The following is a 17,500-nucleotide window of genomic DNA, read 5'->3' on the forward strand; positions in this document are numbered from 1 at the left end:
TGTTTGCAAGTGTGTGTGCATGTGCGTACAGGTGTGTGTAGGTGTGTGTAGGTGTGTGTAGGTGTGTGCAGGTGTGTGCAAGTGTGTGTAGGTGTGTGCAGGTGTGTGCAGGTGTGTGTAGGTGTGTGTAGGTGTGTCCAGGTGTGTGCAGGTGTGTGTAGGTGTGTGCAGGTGTTTGCAGGTGTGTTTGCAGGTGTGTGTAGGTGTGTGCAGGTGTGTGTGCAGGTGTGTGTAGGTGTTTGCAGGTGTGTGTGCATGTGTGTACAGGTGTGTGTAGGTGTGTGTAGGTGTGTGTAGGTGTGTGCAGGTGTGTGTAGGTGTGTACAGGTGTGTGTAGGTGTGTTTGCAGGTGTGTGTGCATGTGTGTATAGGTGTATGTAGGTGTGTGTAGGTGTGTGCAGGTGTGTGTAGGTGTGTTTGCAGGTGTGTGTGCATGTGTGTACAGGTGTGTGTAGGTGTGTGTAGGTGTGTGTAGGTGTGTGCAGGTGTGTGCAGGTGTGTGTAGGTGTGTTTGCAGGTGTGTGTGCATGTGTGTACAGGTGTGTGTAGGTGTGTGTAGGTGTGTTTGCAGGTGTGTGTGCATGTGTGTACAGGTGTGTAGGTGTGTGTAGGTGTGTGTAGGTGTGTGCAGGTGTGTGTAGGTGTGTGTAGGTGTGTGCAGGTGTGTGCAGGTGTGTGCAGGTGTGTGTAGGTGTGTTTGCAGGTGTGTGTGCATGTGTGTAGGTGTGTGTAGGTGTGTGTAGGTGTGTGCAGGTGTGTGCAGGTGTGTGTAGGTGTGTGCAGGTGTGTGCAGGTGTGTGTAGGTGTGTGTAGGTGTGTCCAGGTGTGTGCAGGTGTGTGTAGGTGTGTGCAGGTGTTTGCAGGTGTGTGTAGGTGTGTGCAGGTGTGTGTGCAGGTGTGTGTAGGTGTGTTTGCAGGTGTGTGTGCATGTGTGTACAGGTGTGTGTAGGTGTGTGTAGGTTTGTTTGCAGGTGTGTGTGCATGTGCGTACAGGTGTGTGTAGGTGTGTGTAGGTGTGTGTAGGTGTGTGCAGGTGTGTGCAGGTGTGTGTAGGTGTGTCCAGGTGTGTGCAGGTGTGTGTAGGTGTGTGCAGGTGTTTGCAGGTGTGTTTGCAGGTGCGTGTAGGTGTGTGCAGGTGTGTGTGCAGGTGTGTGCAGGTGTGTGTGCAGGTGTGTACAGGTGTGTGTAGGTGTGTGTAGGTGTGTGTAGGTGTGTGTAGGTGTGTGCAGGTGTGTGTAGGTGTGTGCAGGTGTGTGCAGGTGTGTGTAGGTGTGTGTAGGTGTGTGTAGGTGTGTGCAGCGTCTATCTGAAGACAGTGAAGCTGTGACTCTTCACCTGCAGGCCATCGATCAATAAGCTTGTGTTTTTCTGATGCTTTGCAGATTTATTGATTATTAAAAGCATCGTCTGCTGACCTGCTGACCTGCTGCAGAAGCCTTTAGCCTTCAGCCCTCGAGGAGGGATTAGAATCATCTCAATCATATCTCATGTTCATAAACGACTTTATGACCTTTAAACAAACCCTGGAGAGAAAGAAGTCAAGTATTACATGTGTTATTTCATTTATCTGTTTGATGTATTCATATGTCTATATATGTCTATATATATATATATATATATATATATATATATATATATATATATATATATATATATATATATATATATATAAATAATGCAAACATTCCTTTCAAAGTAAACTTAAAGCTACTAAGAGGGTTTTAATGTGTTATTGATTTACTCATGGAGTTATCTGCACTACTCTTCTTTGTACCAACATTCATACATATAATTATATATTTATAAATATAGAATTATATAATTCTCTCCTCTGAAAGGTCACCGTATGTTCAAAACAAATGGATGATCCACTCTCAGAGGCTGACGTGTTATCAATCAGCTCCAGCTGTTCATATTTTCAGCCGTTAAAACTCTCTGAATGTTTTCTCGACCTTTTGATCCGCGTGGTTATGACTCATTAAGAGAAATGCTGTTTCCTGATTGGCTAACAGCAGCTTTGAGGACACTCACTGTTTTTCATATTCCTGAGGAAACAAATGAAACGGGTCAAAGCGTCAGAGGAAACACAGCGATGCAATCACATGACGGAGATGGTGAGTAGCCTCGAGGTCGCCACCTGACCAGAGAACAGGAAGTGACCATGTAATGACTGAGGAGGAGTGACGTAGAGACCTGTCAATCACCACGTAGCCCCGCCCTGAAAGCATTGAGTATTGAAACAGCTCATTCTTATTCAATAAGTGGACTTAAGTAACTGTTTCTTCCATATGGTTCTCCCACCCATTTAAAATGCTAATTATTAGCATGTTAGCATTCCACAGTCTGCTAACATGCTAAAGATAGAAACTACATTTCAGCATTTGATCCAACAGGCATGAACGTTTTGATTTTTAAAAATATTACATGTGTTAACATGTCCCCCTGCTCTTCCTCCTCTTCCTCTTCTTTATCCTCTTCCTCCTCCTCTTCCTCCTGCTCTTCCTCCTCCTGCTCTTCTTCCTCCTCTTCCTCCTCCTCCTCCTCCTCCTCTTCCTCCTCCTCCTTCTTGTCAGCATCAATATTGTCAAACATTTTTAAAGAGCGTCTGAACAGGAACAAGTGTTGAGTGAAGAAAAGAAAACAGAGATTTACTCCTCCTCTTCCTCCTCCTCCTCCTCTTCCTCCTCCGGAGAGCGTTTTGTGAAGAAGAAGAAAAGACAGAGCCGAGGATGTCACACCAAAATAATCTAATCCTTTAAGAATGAGAGGAATAGAGAAAGAGGGAGAGAGAGAGTCAGAGACACAGAGAGAGAGAGAGAGAGCTAGAGGATGAGAGGAGGAGATGAGGAGAGAGAGGAGGAGGAGAGGATGAAGAGCAGGAGGAGGAGGAGGAGGAGGAGGAGGAGGAGGAAGAACAGGAGGAGGGAGGAGGAGGAGGAGGAGGAGGAGGGGGAGGAGGATAGGAGGAGAGAGAGGAGGAGAGGAGGAGAGAGAGGAGGAGAGGAGGAGGAGGAGGAGGTTGAGGAGGAGGGGAGGAGGAGAGATGGCAGATGACCAGCTGAGTGACAGCTGTCTTCACCAGTTAAACGAGAATGAGACGTCTCGAGTTTCAGGGCGTCGCTGAAACATGAAACGCTCTAAAGATGTTTTGAACTAATGTTTGATATGTAATCCATGTTCATTTCCATGTTCATCTTTGTCATTTTGTTGTTAGCGTTAGGCTAGGTCAGGGCTATGTTAGGTCAGGGCTATGTTAGGGTTAGGTCAGGGCTATGTTAGGGTTAGGTCAGGGTTATGTTAGGTCAGGGTTATGTTAGGTCAGGGCTATGTTAGGGTTAGGTCAGGGTTATGTTAGGTCAGGGTTATGTTAGGTCAGGGCTATGTTAGGTCAGGGTTATGTTAGGTCAGGGCTATGTTAGGGTTAGGTCAGGGCTATGTTAGGTCAGGGTTATGTTAGGTCAGGGCTATGTTAGGGTTAGGTCAGGGCTATGTTAGGTCAGGGTTATGTTAGGTCAGGGCTATGTTAGGGTTAGGTCAGGGTTATGTTAGGTCAGGGTTATGTTAGGTCAGGGTTATGTTAGGGTTAGGTCAGGGCTATGTTAGGGTTAGGTCAGGGTTATGTTAGGTCAGGGTTATGTTAGGTCAGGGTTATGTTAGGGTTATGTTAGGGTTAGGTCAGGGCTATGTTAGGTCAGGGCTATATTAGGTCAGGGTTATGTTAGGTCAGGGCTATGTTAGGTCAGGGTTATGTTAGGTCAGGGTTATGTTAGGGTTAGGTCAGGGCTATGTTAGGTCAGGGTTATGTTAAGTCAGGGTTATGTTAGGTCAGGGCTATGTTAGGTCAGGGTTATGTTAGGGTTAGGTCAGGGCTATGTTAGGTCAGGGCTATGTTAGGGTTAGGTCAGGGCTATGTTAGGTCAGGGTTATGTTAGGGTTAGGTCAGGGCTATGTTAGGTCAGGGCTATGTTAGGTCAGGGCTATGTTAGGGTTAGGTCAGGGTTATGTTAGGTCAGGGTTATGTTAGGTCAGGGTTATGTTAGGGTTAGGTCAGGGCTATGTTAGGTCAGGGTTATGTTAGGGTTAGGTCAGGGCTATGTTAGGTCAGGGTTATGTTAGGGTTAGGTCAGGGCTATGTTAGGTCAGGGTTATGTTTGGTTAGGGTTACGTTAGGTTAAGTTTAGGTTAGGGTACGGTTAGGGTTAGGTCAGTGTTGTTAGGTTAAGTTAAGGTTAGGTTAAGGTTAGGTCAGTGCTATGTTAGGTTAAGGTTAAGTTTAGGTTAGGTTTAGGTTAGGTTAAGGTTAGGTTAAGGTTAGGTTATGGTTAGGAGGCTTCAGAGAAACGTCATCACATGAAGAGCAGCAGAGCAAATTATCATTTTGGGGTAAAATGTTCCCAGAAGTAGTTTTAAATTTTATTTTTCGAGGAACAAAGACACACACACACACACTCATACACTCATACACTCATACACACACACATACACACACACACACACACTCTCATACACACACACATACACTCTCATACACACATACACACAGACACACATACACACACACACACACACACACTCAGTATCCATCAGATGAAGGCTGCGACACATTTTGACAATCTGAGCCGAACTCATTCATTAATCAGCTTCACATCTCGCTGATGCAACCGGCAGAAAGACGACTTCAAACAACGTCGTCATGAAAATAAAATATGTTGAAAACTGAGAAGAGTTCTTGAGCGATGGAGGACGAACTCTGGAAAACATTCGTCTCCTGCTGCTCGTCTTCACCGCAGCCTGAAGGCCCGGAGGAGCTTCATTAAGGGTTCCATCACGTCACAACAACGTCATAACAACGTCATAACAACGACACAACAACGTCATAACAACAACGTCATAACAACAACGTCACAACAACGTCACAACAACGTCATAACAACGTCATAACAACGACACAACAACGTCATAACAACAACGTCATAACAACAACGTCACAACAACGTCATAACAACAACGTCATAACAACAACGTCACAACAACATCATAACAACGTCACAACAACATCATAACAACGTTACAACATCGTCATAACAACAACGTCATAACAACAACGTCACAACAACGTCACAACAACGTCACAACAACATCATAACAACAACGTCATAACAACAACGTCATAACAACGTCATAACAACATCACAACAACGTCACAACAACGTCATTACAACGTCATAACAACAACGTCACAACAACATCATAACAACGTCACAACAACGTCATAACAACGTCACAACAACGTCACAACAACATCATAACAACGTCACAACAACGTCATTACAACGTCATAACAACAACGTCATAACAACAACATCATAACAACGTCACAACAACATCATAACAACAACGTCATAACAACAACGTCATAACAACGTCACAACAACATCATAACAACAACGTCACAACAACGTCACAACAACATCATAACAACGTCACAACAACGTCATTACAACGTCATAACAACAACGTCATAACAACAACATCATAACAACGTCACAACAACGTCATAACAACAACGTCATAACAACAACGTCATAACAACGTGACAACAACATCATAACAACAACGTCATAACAACAACGTCACAACAACATCATAACAACGTCACAACAACGTCATTACAACGTCATAACAACAACGTCATAACAACAACATCATAACAACGTCACAACAACTCATGTTGCAGAGATTAAATACAAAGAGCAGAGGAGCCAATCAGGAAACAGTGACAAGAGGTGATGAGGGGAAGTGGGAACAGAGGAGACAGGTGATGCAGAGGAGACAGGTGACACAGAGGAGACAGGTGACAGGTGAGACAGGTGACGCAGAGGATACAGGTGACACAGAAGAGACAGGTGACAGGTGAGACAGGTGACAGAGGAGAAAGGTGACAGGTGAGACAGGTGACACAGAGGAGACAGGTGACAGGTGAGACAGGTGACGCAGAGGAGACAGGTGACACAGAGGAGACAGGTGACAGGTGAGACAGGTGACGCAGAGGAGACAGGTGACACAGAGGAGACAGGTGACACAGAGGAGACAGGTGACAGGTGAGACAGGTGACACAGAGGAGACAGGTGACAGGTGAGACAGGTGACACAGAGGAGACAGGTGACACAGAGGAGACAGGTGACAGAGAGGAGACAGGTGACAGGTGACGCAGAGGAGACAGGTGACAGGTGAGACAGGTGACAAAGAGGAGACAGGTGACACAGAGGAGACAGGTGACACAGAGGGGTGACACAGAGGAGACAGGTGACAGAGGGGAGACAGGTGACAGGTGACAGAGAGGAGACAGGTGACAGGTGAGACAGGTGACACAGGTGACACAGAGGAGACAGGTGACAGGTGAGACAGGTGACACAGAGGAGACAGGTGACAGGTGACAGGTGAGACAGGTGATACAGAGGAGACAGGTGACACAGAGGAGACAGGTGACAGGTGAGACAGGTGACACAGAGGACACTGGTGACAGAGGAGATTTTTGCTTGTTACATATAGAAAAGGTTTAAACAACTAAACTACTCAGTTAGGTTCAAACAACTAAACTACTAGTTAGGTTTAAACAACTAAACTACTCAGTTAGGTTTAAACAACTAAACTACTAGTTAGGTTTAAACAACTAAACTACTCAGTTAGGTTTAAACAACTAAACTACTAGTTAGGTTTAAACAACTAAACTACTAGTTAGGTTTAAACAACTAAACTACTAGTTAGGTTTAAACAACTAAACTACTCAGTTAGGTTTAAACAACTAAACTACTAGTTAGGTTTAAACAACTAAACTACTAGTTAGGTTTAAACAACTAAACTACTAGTTAGGTTTAAACAACTAAACTACTAGTTAGGTTTAAACAACTAAACTACTCAGTTAGGTTTAAACAACTAAACTACTAGTTAGGTTTAAACAACTAAACTACTAGTTAGGTTTAAACAACTAAACTACTCAGTTAGGTTTAAACAACTAAACTACTTAGTCGTACATTATTTCACACTTGACCTCTGAGGTGTGTGAGGTCAGGGTTTAAGGTCGTAGACTTGATCCTCACCAGTAGGAGTGCAGTTCCCTTTTCCACCACACAAACTGACTGATATCTAAAAAGCCCAGAGGTTGGCGCTGTTTCTCTCAAAACTCAAGAAAAGAAGAGTCAACACGATACAAACACAGTAAGTGATATGAGACGATGAAACAGATCCAATCTTTTCATTGAAATATTAATAGTACTCGTGATGCGGTGACAGGTGGGTCCGTCCCGTCACGGAGCCGGACGGGTCGCTACCCGCTGGGCTTCTTCATCATCGCCGTCACTCATCTGTCACTGCTGCATCTGATAACAGCAGAAATACCATCAAAATGAAATGTAAAGACCTGCGACCAGCCGGCAGCAGAGAGGTTAAATAAGATTCCAGGTCAAACTGCACAAAATGAATCTGTCAATCAAGTGAAACTCAGAATTGTATAGTTTTGGGATATAGCAGTTTGGTTTATTCGAGATCGGTGGAGCTCCGTCAGTCCCGAATTATTTTCTTCCTCACATCCAGCTGCTGTTGTTCTTGTTCTGTATTTGGTTGTTTTTTTACAGAAGCACTTTTTCTTGGTCACCAGAGAACGAAGCGGCTCGCGTGTCGTTTGAAACTCCTCATAATCCGCCCTCTGAGGCGTCCGCTCGACAAATTAGAGCCACGTTTCATGTTTTAATTACAGTTTGCCCTTCAGATCAGGACTCAGCGTAGCCGTCCTGCTGGATTCCTCTGGCTTCCTGTCACACATGCGACGCGCTGTCTTCTCCTCCCGTCAGACACGTTGGTCCAGAGTGAGACCGTTCATGGTCCCCAGAGGCTGGATTTTAATGGTTTTGAGGGCCTCGTGACCTTTTTTCTTCAGCGCCACTATCGGGACACGGTTTTTCATGTTCAGCCCCCACGACGAGAGCCACCGAGAGAACGTGCGAGTAAAGCGGCAGCAGTGAAGACTGCCGCCTCTAGAGGGCGCTGACACGACTCTGGACTGTGAGCGTCAAAGTGTCTTCTTCCTCTGTTCCATGGAGCGACATCATCGTCATCATCGGGGAGCCTCAAAGTTCTTCCTTCATCACCATCAACACACCAGAGCACCAACTGTGGATCAATGCGCAGCCGGAAATAGTCCCCAACAAAGTCTTTATTTCCTTCTTTGACACACAACACGAAGCCGTTGAATTATAAATAAGAGGACAAAGTCAACAAGGACACCAACAAACAGCTCAAACCTAAAGTCAAATTAACAGCAATGAGAATAAAATGATAACTGAACAACCTGAGAGACACTGAACGTCTTCTCGTACCAACGGTCAGACGTTCAATCATCAGTAAGATTCAAAAGAGACGAGAGAGTTTGCTTCTTCTCATAGCTTCATATCTCTTATTCTTCTATATTATTGTCCACCGGACTCCCACACACTCAGTGACTCACACAAGACTTAACAGTAAGAGGACATCAGGCACGTTAATCCCATTAAAAATGAACAATAGTGATAATAATAGTGTTTATTGCCTCAGCTGCTGTCTGGACGACTCGGTGGGAGAGCGGAGGGTGGATGTGTAGTTAGAGTCCTGAAGGCCAGCAGACACCTCACATGTCTAAAGAACTCCCACAGGAACCACAACATGTTACACTGTAAATCAGGTACACTATGAATCCAAATGTGATGGATTTGATTGACATATTTCAGATTGTCTGACATTTAATTTCATCTCTATAAGAGCTAACGGCGCTAAAACATCCACACATGTTATTTCTTTAATTATTGGGACACATTTAGACGGATAAAATTAATATATATATAATTTTTTGCATTTTACATTTTAAGCACTGACTTATTTTTTAGGCCTCTGCTCAAAATAGCATACCAAAACTAAAAAAGGGTATACCTCGTCTACCACTATTTGAATAGTGTTGGATAATAAAAGACACGTGTGAGAATACTTCATGTGTAAATATCATCTTATATGTTACTGGTTGAGATTAAATGAAGATGGCACACAGCACAAATTAAAAAAGTTACAGGTTCGCCTTGTAAAAAGGACTTATTATTATGATTATATCTTTGGAATGATGCAGCTGAACGGTTTGGATTTCCTCAGCATCATAGCACCATATCTGAACAGTATCTTTGCAAAGTTTGACTTTTAAAAAGTGAAGCAGAACAGAATTAGAGCCTCGTTAGTAAAGACAGTTTAGGCAAAGTCTCCATTTGGGCCCCATCTGTGCCATTTGAGATTTATCATGTAACAGACTATACATCTCACTTTTACATTACTAATGGGGTTCAATACATGCAAATACAGCATAACAAAATTCAATACAAATATAAAATCTTTAAGAAGTAAGCAGAATTTGAACCGTAAAGTGTTGCTGTGTTCTTTGGATCTCGTGATGGTGTAGAGGGATCTTAAAAATATCTTAGCTAGCTTTTCCTTCTAGGACGTAGCTACGGGTCGCTAGGCCCGGATAAAACTTATTATAAGGCAAATTATTACATTACATTACATTACATGTCATTTAGCTGACGCTTTTATCCAAAGCGACTTACAATAAGTGCATTAAACCATGAGTCCAAACTCAGAACAACAAGAATCAAGCAAGTACAATTTCTTCAATAAAGTTAAACTACAAAGTGCTATCAGTAAGAGACATTTAAGTGCTACTAAAGTGTTAAACTACAAAGTGCTATCAGTAAGAGACATTTAAGTGCTACTAAAGTGCTAAACAACAAAGTGTTATCGGTAAGGGACATTTAAGTGCTGCTAAAGTGCTACTACGGCTCTACCTTCCCTATTCAAGGTGTAGTCACTAAGATGTGTTTTTAGTCTGTAGAGACTTCCTGTCCTGATGTCAATGGGGAGCTCGTTCCACCAATGAGGAGCCAGCACAGCAAACAGTCTGACTTTGTTGAGTGTTTAGCTCGAAGTGAAGGAGCTACAAGCTGATTGGTAAAGGTTAGACCATGTCCTGGATGTGAGGTTAGACCATGTCCTGGATGTGAGGTTAGACCATGTCCTGGTGTGAGGTTAGACCATGTCCTGGGTGTGAGGTTAGACCATGTCCTGGGTGTGAGGTTAGACCATGTCCTGGGTGTGAGGTTAGACCATGTCCTGGGTGTGAGGTTAGACCATGTCCTGGGTGTGAGGTTAGACCATGTCCTGGGTGTGAGGTTAGACCATGTCCTGGATGTGAGGTTAGACCATGTCCTGGATGTGAGGTTAGACCATGTCCTGGGTGTGAGGTTAGACCATGTCCTGGGTGTGAGGTTAGACCATGTCCTGGATGTGAGGTTAGACCATGTCCTGGGTGTGAGGTTAGACCATGTCCTGGATGTGAGGTTAGACCATGTCCTGGATGTGAGGTTAGACCAGGTCCTGGGTGTGAGGTTAGACCATGTCCTGGATGTGAGGTTAGACCATGTCCTGGGTGTGAGGTTAGACCATGTCCTGGATGTGAGGTTAGACCATGTCCTGGATGTGAGGTTAGACCATGTCCTGGGTGTGAGGTTAGACCATGTCCTGGATGTGAGGTTAGACCATGTCCTGGGTGTGAGGTTAGACCATGTCCTGGGTGTGAGGTTAGACCATGTCCTGGATGTGAGGTTAGACCATGTCCTGGGTGTGAGGTTAGACCATGTCCTGGATGTGAGGTTAGACCATGTCCTGGATGTGAGGTTAGACCAGGTCCTGGGTGTGAGGTTAGACCATGTCCTGGATGTGAGGTTAGACCATGTCCTGGGTGTGAGGTTAGACCATGTCCTGGATGTGAGGTTAGACCATGTCCTGGGTGTGAGGTTAGACCATGTCCTGGTGTGAGGTTAGACCATGTCCTGGTGTGAGGTTAGACCATGTCTTGGGTGTGAGGTTAGACCATGTCCTGGGTGTGAGGTTAGACCATGTCCTGGGTGTGAGGTTAGACCATGTCCTGGATGTGAGGTTAGACCATGTCCTGGGTGTGAGGTTAGACCATGTCCTGGGTGTGAGGTTAGACCATGTCCTGGATGTGAGGTTAGACCATGTCCTGGATGTGAGGTTTGACCATGTCCCGGTAACCAGTGAAGGTCGTGGAGGAGCAAAGGATTGTGGGTAAATTTCTGGAGGTTGAAGACCAGTCGAGCAGCTGCATTCTGGATGAGCTGCAGAGGTCGAATGACATTAGCAGGTAGACCTGAAGGAGGAGTTACAGTAGTCTAGATGTGAGAGGACCAGAGCCTGGACCAGAGCCTGGACCAGAACCTGGACCAGAGCCTGGACCAGAGCCTGGACCAGGACCTGGACCAGGACCTGGACCAGGACCTGGACCAGAGCCTGGACCAGAGCCTGGACCAGGACCTGGACCAGAGCCTGTGCCGCCTTCTGAGTGAGAAGGGGTCGTATTCTCCTGATGTTGTACAGCATGTACCTACAGGAGCGTGTTATTGTGGTGATGTTGGCAGTCAGAGAGAGTTGACTGACAGGTGTCACTCCGAGGTTCCTGGCAGTCGGGGGTGGGGCCAACACTGAGTTGTTGAAGGTGATAGACAGGTCGTGGGTGGGAGAGACTTTTCCTGGAAGGAAGAGAAGTTCAGTCTTGTGAGACATCCACTGAGAGATGTCAGTCAGACATCCACTGAGAGATGTCAGTCAGACAGGCAGAGGTTCGTGCTGCTACCTGTGTTTCAGAAACGAGAGGATCAGTTGGGTGTCGTCAGCATAGCTGTGGTAGGTGAAGCCATGAGAGAGAATGACAGAGAGAGAGAGTTGGTGTACAGAGAGAAGAGAAGAGGACCAAGGACTGAACCCTGAGGGACTCCAGTAGTGAGAGGACCAAGGACTGAGCCCTGAGGGACCCCAGTAGTGAGAGGACCAAGGACTGAGCCCTGAGGGACCCCATTAGTGAGAGGACCAAGGACTGAGCCCTCATAAATAATAAATATGATACTGGAGTTCTTATTTTAGTATTGTGTGAGTTGTGTTTGGAGCATTTGAAAACGGCTTACTGATTATTGTAGCTCATGATGTGCTTTTTACTATATTATTTTGTCATTATTTTCCTGGCTTTACCAGAATCAAAAGGTTAATTACACTTTTCTTAAGGTGCAGTACCATGAGAGGCCACAGGGAAGTATTTTCCCCCGGATTAAATTTGTGTTTGAATGTTTCTAATCGTAGGAAGAGGAGATGATGGTATCAAACAAACACAGGACTTTCCCCCAGCAGACCTCTGTTCATGTGGAATCAAGTGAATGTTGATTTATTTAAATAACATAACACAGGTGTTTTATGACGTTTTACTAAACTAATCGAGTAGCTTTGCTGCATTTTTGTTGTTGTTTTGTTTAAAACTTTGACCGTAAACTTAAAAACTTCATTTAAAAGACGGTTTAATTTACGAGGGTAAAAATGAATGATGCCAACGTGATGAGATGAAGACCTTGTGATTTTGAATTAATCTGGAAAGCATCAAAACAACATTTATTACTGTTATGGTGAGTTCCTTTGATCAAAGGAATTTAATTTATTTTTCGTCAGTGGAGGTAAAGTGCTTCTATATTTTCAATAACTTTGATTAATTACTAATTAATAATATTTGGCAAAGACAGAGTTATTCAAGGTCGAGAAATATGTTCTTTATACTTTGAGGTAAAAAATACCGATCAATACAAAATATACAATGAAGTGAGACGAAGTGGAAACCGTCTGGTGAGCTGCAGAAAGTAAAAAGAAAAGACTCAATATATACTTATATTTTTTTTGTATGAGTTATATTTTTTGGTATAAGTTGTTTATATATATATATTATTATATAAGTTTATATATATATACATAAAAATGAATACAACGAAGATTTTACAGACGATAAATAATACAAATAAATAAAATAAATAAAATAAATAAAATAAATAAAATAAATAAAATAAATAAAATAAATAAAATAAATAAAATAAATTTAATTAATTAATTAAATTTAAAAAATTTAATGAATTAAATACATTTAATTAATTAAATGATTACAGAAAATGCATTAAATATACATATTTTTTTTTATAAGTTATATTTTTTTGTATAAGTTTATACATATAATATACACAGAAATGTATACATACAAATAAATACAACAAAGGTCTTACAGACTATGAATAAAGAAGAAAAAAACAAACAAATATATTTAATTAAAATAAATAAATATCTTCTTTTTACGCTCTCCATTTCATTTTTCTTCCAGGTGAACTTTCTATGAGAGATTGGGCCGAGGAAGCGAGTCGTCTGATTGGTCCAATGTTTCAGGCCCTTTTTGTAGGAGAAGATGCTGAATTAGTGGAAGCAGCAAACAAAACGAACGCCCTCGTCGCCGCCGGCTGCCAGAACATTCCTCCGCTTCGCCTTCGCTTGTTGAGCCTCTCGATCAGTTCTGGCAGCGAGACGTGTAACATATTGGAGGAGGCTGATTGGCTCTCACGTCCTGGCGGTGGAAGAGAAATAAAAGGGAATGGTTAGTGATTAAATTCACTGGCAGCCAACCCAACACACACACTCGTCTGTATTTATATTGTTGGACGGTAATCCTGTTAATGAAGATTTTGTGTTTTTCACAGCGGCCCGGAGCCGCTCCTGAGGGGAGGAGGTGGGACGAGTGTTCGACCGCCAAAATAAAAGACACATTAATGAGAAAAAGGAATGTCGCAATCAACGGAAATTATGTTCTGGACGCAGAGCGGAGGAAGCTCCTGAGTGAGGAACCGGTTGTTGGAGAGCAGGTGAAGCTCTGATGTCGTGAGACCGGGCTCAGATCTGAGGGAGTGGGTTCTCCTGCTGGGACACAGCAACGCATTCAGACTGGGAGAACACACACAATAATAATGTTAATTACGATAACAATAATATGAATATAAGGGAACAGTAAACTTTAAGTTTACTGGATCAGAAGTTATCAAAGTGTATTTTATATTATATGTGCTTCTGCAACTAGAAATATTTATTCATGTAGTTTCAATTTTAAGCTTGAGGAACTTACCTGAGATGTTGTTCTGGTGCCCCCTGTGGACTAAAGTGGTAGTGTTGGTTCTGGTGCCCCCTGTGGACTAAAGTGGTAGTGTTGGTTCTGGTGCCCCCTGTGGACTAAAGTGGTAGTGTTGGTTCTGGAGCCCCCTGTGGACTAAAGTGGTAGTGTTGGTTCTGGTGCCCCCTGTGGACTAAAGTGGTAGTGTTGGTTCTGGTGCCCCCTGTGGACTAAAGTGGTAGTGTTGGTTCTGGTGCCCCCTGTGGACTAAAGTGGTAGTGTTGGTTCTGGTGCCCCCTGTGGACTAAAGTGGTAGTGTTGGTTCTGGTGCCCCCTGTGGACTAAAGTGGTAGTGTTGGTTCTGGTGCCCCCTGTGGACTAAAGTGGTAGTGTTGGTCTTTATATTGGAGACCAACTTGTTTTGGGTTTTTAATACAAACCGTCTCCTGATCCTGATGAGACAAATGTCCCTCTGAAGGTTCATCAAGATGTGTGACAGACGGAGAGATGGAGGGAGGGATGGAGAGATGGAGAGATGGAGGGAGAGATGGAGAGATGGAGAGATGGAGGGATGGAGAGATGGAGGGAGAGATGGAGAGATGGAGAGATGGAGAGACGGAGGGATGGACGAGTGCCGACCCTCGGCCGCTCAGCGAGGGGCGGAGCCAACGACGGCTAATTAATTAAATTAAATGACAGATGAAGGAAATGTTTCACTAAAGACGCTGAGACACTGAAGCCCTTTGAAACGGTCCAATCAGAGAGGAGGAGGAGGGGAGGAGGAGAAAGAGGAGGGGGAGAGGAGGAGGAGGAGAAAGAGGAGGAGGGGGAGAGGAGGAGGAGAGGAGGAGGAGGAGAGGAGGAGGAGAAAGAGGAGGAGGAGGAGAGGAGGAGGAGAGGAGGAGGAGAAAGAGGAGGGGGAGAGGAGGAGGAGGAGGAGAGGAGGAGGAGAGGAGGAGGAGAGGAGGAGGAGAAAGAGGAGGGGGAGAGGAGGAGGAGGAGAAAGAGGAGGAGGGGAGGAGGAGAAAGAGGAGGGGGAGAGGAGGAGGAGGAGAAAGAGGAGGAGGGGGAGAGGAGGAGGAGAGGAGGAGGAGGAGAGGAGGAGGAGAAAGAGGAGGAGGAGGAGAGGAGGAGGAGAGGAGGAGGAGAAAGAGGAGGAGGAGAGGAGGAGGAGGAGAAAGAGGAGGAAGAGAGGGGGAGGGGGAGAGGAGGAGGAGGAGAGGAGGAGAAAGATCAGGAGGCGGAGAGGAGGAGAAAGAGGAGGAGCAGGAGGAGGAAGAGGGCAGGAGGAGAAAGAGGAGGAGGAGGAGGAGGAGGAGGAGAGGTGGAGGAAGAGGGCAGGAGGTGAAAGAGGAGGAGGAGGAGGAGGAGATGAGGAGGAAGAGGGCAGGAGGAGAAAGAGAAGGAGGAGGAGGAGCAGGAGGAGGAAGAGGAGGAAGAGGAGCAGGAGGAGAGGAGGAGGAAGAGGAGGAGCAGGAAGAGGGCAGGAGGAGAAAGAGAAGGAGGAGGAGGAGGAGGAGGGGGAGAGGAGGAGGAGAGGAGGAGGAGGAGAGGAGGAGGAGAAAGAGGAGGAGGAGAGGAGGAGGAGAAAGAGGAGGAGGAGAGGAGGAGGAGGATAAAGAGGAGGAAGAGGAGCAGGAGGAGGCAGCAGCAGCGTCCTGATGGAGGAGCGGTCATGGAGGTGAAACCAGAGACGAGTGAATCTCCTTCAGCACAGATTTGTGTCCTCGTTTGTTTTGATGTGCGCGAACGAGAAAGAATTAAGAGGCGGAGCCGCTCTGCTGGGAAGTCGACCCACAATGCATCAGGAGAGGAAAACAAGCAGAGATTCACCGGGAGATAAATTAGGAGTGTGGAGAGTTGTTTTCTCTGGGAAGAGGCGGAGCTTATTTACCCGGCAGGAAGCTTCTCCACCTGATTAGGGAGCAGAAAAAACTGCTGAACACACACACACACACACACACACACACACACACACACACACACAGACACACACACACACACACACACACACACACAGAGACACACACACGCACACACACACACACACACACACACACACGCATACGCACACACTCACGCACACACGCACACGCACACCTGTCCGTTGTCTTGTTCCCAGAACTGTCCGTGGTCCTGATCCCAGAGCTGTCCTTGGTCCTGATCCCAGAGCTGTCCGTGGTCCTGATCCCAGAGCTGTCCGTGGTCCTGATCCCAGAGCTGTCCTTGGTCCTGATCTCAGAGCTGTCCGTGGTCCTGATCCCAGAGCTGTCCTTGGTCCTGATCCCAGAGCTGTCCGTGGTCCTGATCCCAGAGCTGTCCGTGGTCCTGATCCCAGAACTGTCCTTGGTCCTGATCCCAGAGCTGTCCGTGGTCCTGATCCCCGACCTGTCCGTTGATTGTTCCCAGAACTGTCCGTGGTCCTGATCCCAGAGCTGTTGAAGGTTTTCATCCCCGACCTGCCCGTGGTCCTGATCCAGGAACTGTCCTTGGTCCTGATCCCAGAGCTGTCCCTAATCCTGATCCCAGAGCTGTCTGTGGCCCTGTATAGTACACTAGAACACAAATACAAAAGTACATAAGGATACAAGTACACAAGGACACAAGGACACAAGGACACAAGTACACAAGGACACAAGGACACAAGTACACAAGGACACAAGTACACAAGGACACAAGGACACAAGGACACAAGGACACAAGTACACAAGGACACAAGGACACAAGGACACAAGTACACAAGGACACAAGGACACAAGGACACAAGGACACAAGGTAATAGTCTACGTGCACATTAACCGTGACGTTATGTTCATATCTCGGCTGAATGTGGTTCTCATGTTCTCATGTTCTCATGTTCTCATGTTGCCGTGATGTAGACGTTCTACTGTGTTCTTCTCCTCTCCAGAGCCTGGACGACGTTTGTGTTTGTGTTTGTGTTTGTGTTTGTGTTTGTGTAACGTAATTCGTGTCCCGCAATATTTAGTGTGAGACTAACCAATGAACACTCAGGAAATCACTAAGGACCTCCCACCTTACGGAAAAACACTGCTGTCTTCAGTTAGTAAACAGTTAGTTTTTATGTATATAAATATAAATATATATATATTTATATATATATAAAATAAATATATATATATATAAAATAAATATATATATATATATATATATATAAAAACATTTATAAAATAAATATAAATATATATATATATATATATTATACATATATACAGTACATATTTATATATATGTAGATAAAATTATATATATATATATATATTTTTTTTTTTAAATATATATATAAATATATATATAAAATAAATATAAATATATATATATATATGAATATATATATATATATATATTTATACATATATATTTAATATAAATATTTATATATAAAATAAATATACCTGAAAGAGGTCCAACCTGAGGCCCCCGTGCAGC

The sequence above is a fragment of the Cyclopterus lumpus genome, chromosome 10 (assembly GCF_009769545.1).
Source record: "Cyclopterus lumpus isolate fCycLum1 chromosome 10, fCycLum1.pri, whole genome shotgun sequence".
Lineage (NCBI taxonomy): Eukaryota > Metazoa > Chordata > Actinopteri > Perciformes > Cyclopteridae > Cyclopterus > Cyclopterus lumpus.